Source organism: Zingiber officinale, chromosome 11B (assembly GCF_018446385.1).
Source record: "Zingiber officinale cultivar Zhangliang chromosome 11B, Zo_v1.1, whole genome shotgun sequence".
NCBI lineage: Eukaryota > Viridiplantae > Streptophyta > Magnoliopsida > Zingiberales > Zingiberaceae > Zingiber > Zingiber officinale.
Window position 1 is genome coordinate 33,200,293 of NC_056007.1, and position 8,054 is coordinate 33,208,346.

Consider the following 8,054-nt stretch of genomic DNA (forward strand, 5'->3'; position numbering starts at 1 on the left):
TTCCTTTCATATTGCATAGTTGTAACTAATCATTAGATTTCTATTTTTACCTTCTTGTATAACTTTCACTTCTTGTTAGTTCTTTTTGTACAAATTCAATTCTGCATTTTTTATTCTTTTATTTTTCTTTTTCTGTTGAATTGTCATTTGCTATCTTGTTCTTGTGTATGCGAAGATCTAACTTTGCAGGGGAATTCTTTCCTTTTGACCCTGAGATTGATAGAACCTTCCATAAAAGAAGAATTCTGCAAAGGCAAATTGAAGAACAGGAACATTTGAACATGGCAAATAGACCACTTAAGGATTATGCAGCACCCTATGCAAGAGGTTTTCGATCTAGTATTTCAAGACCTTCAGTGGAAGCTAACAACTTTGAGATCAAACCCGCAATCATATCTATGGTGCAGCAGAACCAATTTGGTGGAGGACCTCATGAAGACCCCAATCAACACTTAGAGGTCTTTTATGAAATATGTGGGACCATGAAAATGAATGGAGTTCCTTCAGATGCAGTTAGATTATTATTATTTGGGTTTTCTCTAAGAGATAGGGCAAAGCAATGGCTGAATTCTTTAGCCCCTAATAGCATCACCACTTGGGAGCAGTGTGAGCAACAGTTTCTTGATAAGTTCTATCCACCAAGTAAAACAGCTCATATGAGAAATTTAATTGCGAGCTTCAAGCAAACTGACTCAGAATCTCTTTTTGAAGCATGGGATAGATATAATAGTATGCTCAGACAATGCCCACATCATGGGTTGGAAAGATGGTTAGTGTTGCACACTTTTTACAATGGTATCAATTATCATACCAAAGTGTCCCTTGATTCAGCTGCTGGAGGGGCACTTATGAACAAAAGCTTAGATGAAGCCGAAGAAATCATTGAAAGTGTAGCACAAAATCATCATCAATGGGCAAATGAAAGAAGTGGTGGTTATTCCTCTGTAAACCCAACAATTAAAGCATCAGGGAAGTTTGATGTAGATGCAGTCACTCTTTTGTCTGCAAAATTGGACGCTCTTACAAAGAAATTTGAAAATATGGGGACTAGTGCTAATATGGTCAATGCTATTAGTACATCTTGTGAAGTATGTGGGAGTTCAGAGCATTCAAATGACTCATGTCCATTGGGAGCTATCACTGCACAAATCAATCAACTTGAACAATGTGATGCAATCATGAGTTACAATCAAAGGCAGAACAACCCATACTCAAATACTTATAACCCTGGATGGAAGAGTCATCCAAATTTTTCTTACAGAAGTAATCAAGATCAAGGACCATCTATGGGGGCAAGACCAAATTTTCAAGCTGGGCAACAAAATTTTCAACATCTATCTTCTCAAGGCTTACCAAAGTCAAATGTTGAAAAGATGCTTGAAGAAATTGTCTCAAGTCAGAATGAAATGAAGCAAGATATAGCAAAGCTCATTCAAAGAATGAATAATTCTGATAAGCATCAAAGGATCCAGGATAGTCAAATTGCCCAACTAGCTTCCTCATCATCCAGAGCACCAGGACAGCTTCCAGGAAAACCTGATGTGAATCCTATGGAGCATTGCAATAGGATTGAGCTTAGGAGCGGACGGACCTTGGGAGACTCCCAAGTGATTGCTTCAAAAGGGATACAAAAAGAAGAAGAGCTCTCTCCTCTTATACCAAATCAGATTCAAGCTAAAGAGGAGAGTACCATTGAGGTTGAAGAGACTCTTCCACTGAACCATCAGAGCAAAGCTGTCCCTTTTCCTCAGAGACTTACAATGCTCAAGAAGGATGAAGAATTTGGCAAGTTTCTAGAAAAGGTTAAGGAAATTTGTGTAGAGGTACCTCTTATTGATGCTATTCTACAAATGCCTAAATTTGCCAAATTCCTGAAGGATCTCATGTCAAATAAGAGAAGAAGAGGAGAGGTCGAGACCATTGTGCTTAGTGAGGAATGTAGTGCTATTTTTGAGAAGAACACTTCTCCAAAACTGAAGGACCCAGGGAGATTTTATATTCCTTGCAACATAGGAAAAGGATTTTTTGAAAAAAGCTTTTTGTGATTTGGGGGCGAGTGTTAGCCTCATTCCCTATTCAATTTGTAATAAATTAGGTCTCAAAAACATTAAACTTACTACTATGGCACTTCAACTTGCCGATCATTCCTGCAGGTACCCTTTGGGTATTATAGAAGATGTGCCAGTAGAGGTGGATGGGAATGTCATTCCCACAGACTTTGTCATGTTGGACATGGAAGAGGACCCTAGGATTCCTATCATATTAGGAAGACCTTTCCTTGCTACAGCTGGAGCTATAATTGATGTCAAAACTCATAAGCTTTCTTTGGTAATTGGTAAGGAAAAGTTGGAATATGATTTATCTAATATCTCTAACCATGTCTCGTCTCTTTTAAATGCTTGTAGCAGGACAAGCATTTATAAACTTGAGGAATGGAATTTCCATCCTCATGGAAGGCCACCAAATGAAGGAGACAATGTGGTGGAAGATGTTGGGAGAAGATCTCCCAACAAAAACGAAAAGTATATCTGTCCTCCAAGGGCGAGGAAAAGAAGCGAATGATAAAGTTTGGTCGAGCTAAAGACCTTAAACAAGCGCTTCTTGGGAGGCAACCCAAGGGTTCTTTTAGTTAGTTTTGATTTGTATTGTAATTTCTTTTAGTTTGATGCATTCTTTTGATTTTGTTTTCAGGTTAGGTGCAAAACAGAGTCAGGCCGTGTGCTATACACGGCCAGGCAAAGGTTGCAGAGAAGGGAAGTGCTTGGGCCGTGTCATCCAGACACGGCCGTGTGGGATCTCCCGAGGAGAAAAAGGTATAGGCCGTGTCCTAGACACGGCCGTGTAAAGAATCCCGAGAGGAAAGATGAAGAGGCCGTGTCCCAGACACGGCCGTACGAAGAAACCGGTGAAAGAAGAGGTTTAGGCCGTGTCACAGACACGGCCGTGTCAGGAATCCAGAGAAGGAAGAGGGGGAGGCCGTGTAGATCTACACGGCCCATGTAGGAGAACTATTAAAGTCTTCCTTCTACCTCGCACGGCCAGATCTTGGCCGTGTTCCGCACACCCCCAGCTCTCCAAAACATATCTTTCTCTCCCAATCTCTTAAAAACTCCTCTCTAATCTCTCGAGATCTCTTAGATCCGATTCTCCTCCTCTCTAAGACTTGAACTTTTTGTTCTCTTAACCTAAGATCTTTTGTTCTTTGAAGTTTTGTTCTTTGAGTTCCACAACTCTAGATAATTCTTCCCCTATCTAAACTCATCAAGATGTCCAATATTTTGAAGAGACTTCGCAAAGGAGGTGGTGGATCTAGTGGAGACAAAGAGAGGGAGCCATCAAGGGACAAAGGAAAGCAACTAGTGAAGGGCAAAGGCAAAAGGACTTCACGCAACGAAGGTAATGACAATGAATTCAATATTGTGTTTAAAAATGATGATCAAGAAACTAGATTTGCAATTCTTGTCAATAGAAAGATAGTGTGTACTAGATATATGGACCCAACTGTTCTTGATATGCTTGGAATTAGAGAAGATGTAGATTTGATGATTGGGTTTTTGGATTGGAGTGATATTATGTACACCCATTTGCCTACATATCCTCGTCTTGTTTTGGAATTTTTGAGTTCATTGGATGTCCATTTTACTAATGAAGATGATTATTTTGGAAAAATCTCTTTTAGACTAATGAATCAAGAATTTCTATGGGCATTTAGTGACTTTAATTCTTGTTTTGGATTAACCACCGGTAGCCCTCGTAGGTTTGATCCAAGGTTTAATTGGAATCATTTTTGGAATGCAATAACTGGGTTAGATCAACCTTATGAGCCTTCAAGAGCTAAGGCCTCCCATATGCAAAACCCCATTTTTAGGTACCTACATAGAGTCATGGGTAAAACTATTTTTGGTAGGGGAGAGAGTGATGGGGTGGTTAAAAAGATAGAGCTTTATGCTTTATGGGCTATGCTTTATAAGGTTGAATTTGATTCTGGTTTTCATTTTGTTCAAACCTTATTAAGATCTGCTAGGGCGTCATCGGGATCAATTGTTTTTGGTGGTTTGATTACCCGAATAGCTTGTAATTTAAATCTTGATGTTGATGGGTTGGAAATAATTCATGGTAATGACATGATTGACATTGATGCATGTCTTTCTATGAAAATGATCGTTCGGGATGAGAATGGTTTTGCGTTTCCTAGGAGGAGTGGTTCTCCTCTACCCCCTTCCTTTTCCTGAACGAACTACTATTCGTAACCCGGCTAATTGGGTAATTTCCGAGTTAGATTCTGAGGATACCCTTCTATACCTGGAGACACTGAGCCACATCATGAGCCCTCGTCATATGGACACCCGCAGCCTTCTAGTTTTATGGAGCCCGCTAGGCATTCTTTTGCATATGGCACGGGATCTTCTAGGTTTGATTTTTCAGATTTTCGTACGTCTCTAGAATCACTTCATGAGAAGCAAGATTCCCAACGAAAAATGTTGGAGGGGCGCTTCTCTTTATCTGATGATCAGTTTAGGGAGGTACAAAATCATTTTCAGTTTACGAGGAATTTCCAAGGTCAAGTGGCTGAGTTTGTGCAGGATTATGATACTGATCAGGCTAGGATGAGAGATTTTATGCAGAGCATGATGCTTACTAGCCAACAAGTAGATGCTTTATATGAGTATCATAGATCTTTGGGTGAGATTCCAGGTTTTCCTAGTTTTCCTATTGGCCAACCACATCGTAGACCTCCTTTCCCTCGTCCACCTCAACCTCCTCCACCATATTGATTTCATCGGGACGATGAAAAGTTTAAGTCTGGGGGGGTGTTATGTACTGTTTAGTTTGGTTTTCAGTTTCTTTTTGTTTTTGTTAGTTTTTCATGTTGGTTCTTATTTTCATTGCTTGTTGCTTTATTTTGCTTGTTTTTGAAATAATCATGGCAAAAAAAAAAATTTTTTGAGAAGATCAAATCTTCACTTATATGCTTTCTTGGATTCAAGTGAAATGTTAGCACGATTATTGTCTTGATTCATGATGTTCGAATGATGCTAGTAGTAAACTTTATGTACTTCTTTTCTCTATCTTGGGTAGCATGAAACAAGCTAAGAATCTTATGGTGATGAGTTTTAGTTTTGGTTCAACCTTAAGGATTTTATCTTCACTACACTTGTGCTTGATGCTTGAATAGTTGATGTCATTGAAATAGTCATGATTCATCTTGTTTGCTTAGTACTTGGTTTCCATGGTGATTTCTCAACTTTCATTTTGGTTACTGGATGAGGCTCAAATCATTAAAGCTCATTTGGAAAAATCAAAATATCCCAACATGTGTGCTAAAAATTACATTTGTGAATAGTTTGCACAATGCAAACAATAAAAAAAAAGGAAATAAGGGATATAAAAAATAGTTGTCATGAGTGGAATCTAGCAAGTCACCCCTTTGAGACCGAGTTAGGTTACTGGGGAAATGACTGTTTAGCTTCTCTTGAGATTGAGCACACCTTTGAGACCTTGGGTTAGTTGAGAAATATGAACCAAGTGAATGGTGAGTAAGTGTCTATCACTGGTTACTTGTCTTTCACTGGAAACACTAGGAATTCAAATTTGATGACGACTTGACTAGGACATGGATTGAAACTTGAAGAGTGGTGAGTTACTTTTACACTGTGCACAAGATTCTTATGCTTGAACCATACTTTACTTGTTTCTATGATCATGCTTTCTAATGAAACTTTTTGATAGAGTTAGGAAAGTGCACTAGGTTTTATGAATGTGTTGTAGAACATATGAATTTAGACTGTGGCATTTTGCTTGAGGGCAAGCAAAGGTTTAAGTCTGGGGGTGTGATGTGCGTAGATTATATACTCTTTTATGCATGTTTTTACGCACATTTACATACTTTGAGCATGCTTGATCTATGCATTTTTATACTTCCAGCTTTCCTTTTAGCATATTTACTCTTTTGGTTTGGAGATCTGCTTTTTGTGCATTTTCTGTACACAGGAGTCGATTTGGTGAAGAATCTACATCCTTGGGCAAGCATTGGAGGAAACAAAGGGAGAAAGCACCGGGCCGTGTACCTCACACGGCCCTGCACTGGTATGGAGCTCGGGCCGTGTGGAGTTTGGCACCAACAAAAGTGGAGAATGACATGGTCGTGTGAACTTCACACGACCGTGTCAAGATTTGAAGCCAACCAGAGCAGAAGCCTTACATGGCCGTGTGGATCTACACGGTCGTGTGAGGTTTCCAGAGACTAAGCAGTCTGTGGCCGTGTGCACCACACGACCGTGTAGCATTTCCAGAGACTAAGCAGGTTGTGGCCGTGTGCACCACACGACCGTGTAGCATTTCCAGAGACTAAGCAGGCTGTGGTCGTGTGAACCACACGGCCGTGCAGTTTTGGCAGAGAAGGAACTGGACATGGCCGTGTGAATCTCACACGGCCGTGTCACGAGGCCGTGTGGCGCCCGATTCCCTCCTCTATTTAAACCCTCCTTCATGAATTGAAAGGGGATCTCTCCCCCTTTGGGAGAAGGCAAGATTTGGTGGTTTCCTCCCATTCTTGGGAGGATTTCTGGGCGATTCAAGGGGAGTTCTTGGCGATTCCGGCTCCGGAGCGAGGATTGGATCCGAAGACGAAGCTTATTCGTAGATAAGTTTTCTCTTTCCCCCCTTTTCTTGGTTTCTTGGATTGGGGATTTAAGGAATGCTTATATTCTCTATTTCTTCGGGTTTTCTTCCTCGATTCATGGAGTAGATCTTGTATTCTAGGATGAAGGGAGTATTTGTATGATGGATTGATGTAATCTCTTATGGATTTGTCATTCTCTTGTTTCAATGACATTATCTTGCTTGTATCAATTAGATCTTGAACGATTAAAGATGATTTGTGCTTAATTCTCATTCTTGATTAATTGTTTGAATTTCTTATGGACTTTGTAAAGATAAACTCTCACTCGATCATCCGAGGGATCCACGTGACAGGTGCAAGCCCGTGTAAGGACGTTTGAGAGACAATCTTGAAGAGGAAATAGGAATATTCAAGAGAGTAGGATGGATTTTGTGATTAGTTTCTTGTATCTTGATAGATTGATAAGTCGTGGGCTTCTACGTTGATATCCGAGGAAGGCATAGTAATAGGTGCACTTCTGTGTAAGGACAACATAGGTTCATGTCTAATTAATCCTATTTAGATACATTTCTCAGTCCTTAGCCGGTTGTCTATTGCAAGAGAGAACCGACAACTTTCTACATGTTTGGCAATTGAGGGATAAGAATTGGTGAACCATTTACATTCGAGAAATCATACAAAGAAACCGAAACTCCTAGAATCTCCCTTTATCATACCCCAAAACACTAAACTCTTGTTAGTTGATCTTTAAGATTAGATTTGTTTACCTTACTTTGCTTTTGAAACGATTGGATAGTTGTTTGGCTAATTCGCATTGAGACATTTCTAGTGCTTATTCCAGTCCCTGTGGATACGATAATCTTTTATATTACTTGCGACATTTCCGTACACTTGCGGAGAGCGAACATTCCCTCATTTGCTCCATCCTCCTGGTTGTTGGACATGGCTGCAAATGAAAGAAAACCTCACAAGCACTCAACTCACGTTTGGGTGGTAGCTCTCAATTGATGATATCTCTCAGTTCTTGATCAAACTCTAGAACAAATCAGAATATCACGTAGCAATTCCAAAGATACCACCAAAACTTATGATGACAGAATTTTAAGAGAAAATGAAAGATTAGAAGTTTGAGAATAAGGAAAACAAGAAAAGAATTGTTGAAGACAATTTACTTCGATTCACACAAGCACTTTTTTTTTACGCTTTCTTCTTCTTCTTCTTCTTCTTTTTTTGTCTTTTCGTTGTGCTCTTTTTTTTTCTTTTTTTTTCCATGATTTTTTTTTTGCTTTTTTCTAAACAACAAGTAAAGATAGATTTGCACTTGCCTTTGAACCGAAGCTCTGATACCAGATGATACGAACCCCACCAATAAACGTGATGGAACCCGAAACAAAGGTGGAAAGAACCCCAAGAACTAAACGACAAGAGTGTG

General features: G+C 39.7%; 1 non-coding gene across 1 annotated transcript; it reads right to left on the minus strand.

Moving 5' to 3' along the window:
- Positions 1 to 654: 654 nt before the first annotated feature.
- On the minus strand, positions 655 to 760 carry LOC122035563. The gene has a single exon (XR_006127105.1). It is a non-coding gene; the product is annotated as a small nucleolar RNA R71 (small nucleolar RNA).
- Positions 761 to 8,054: the final 7,294 nt, after the last annotated feature.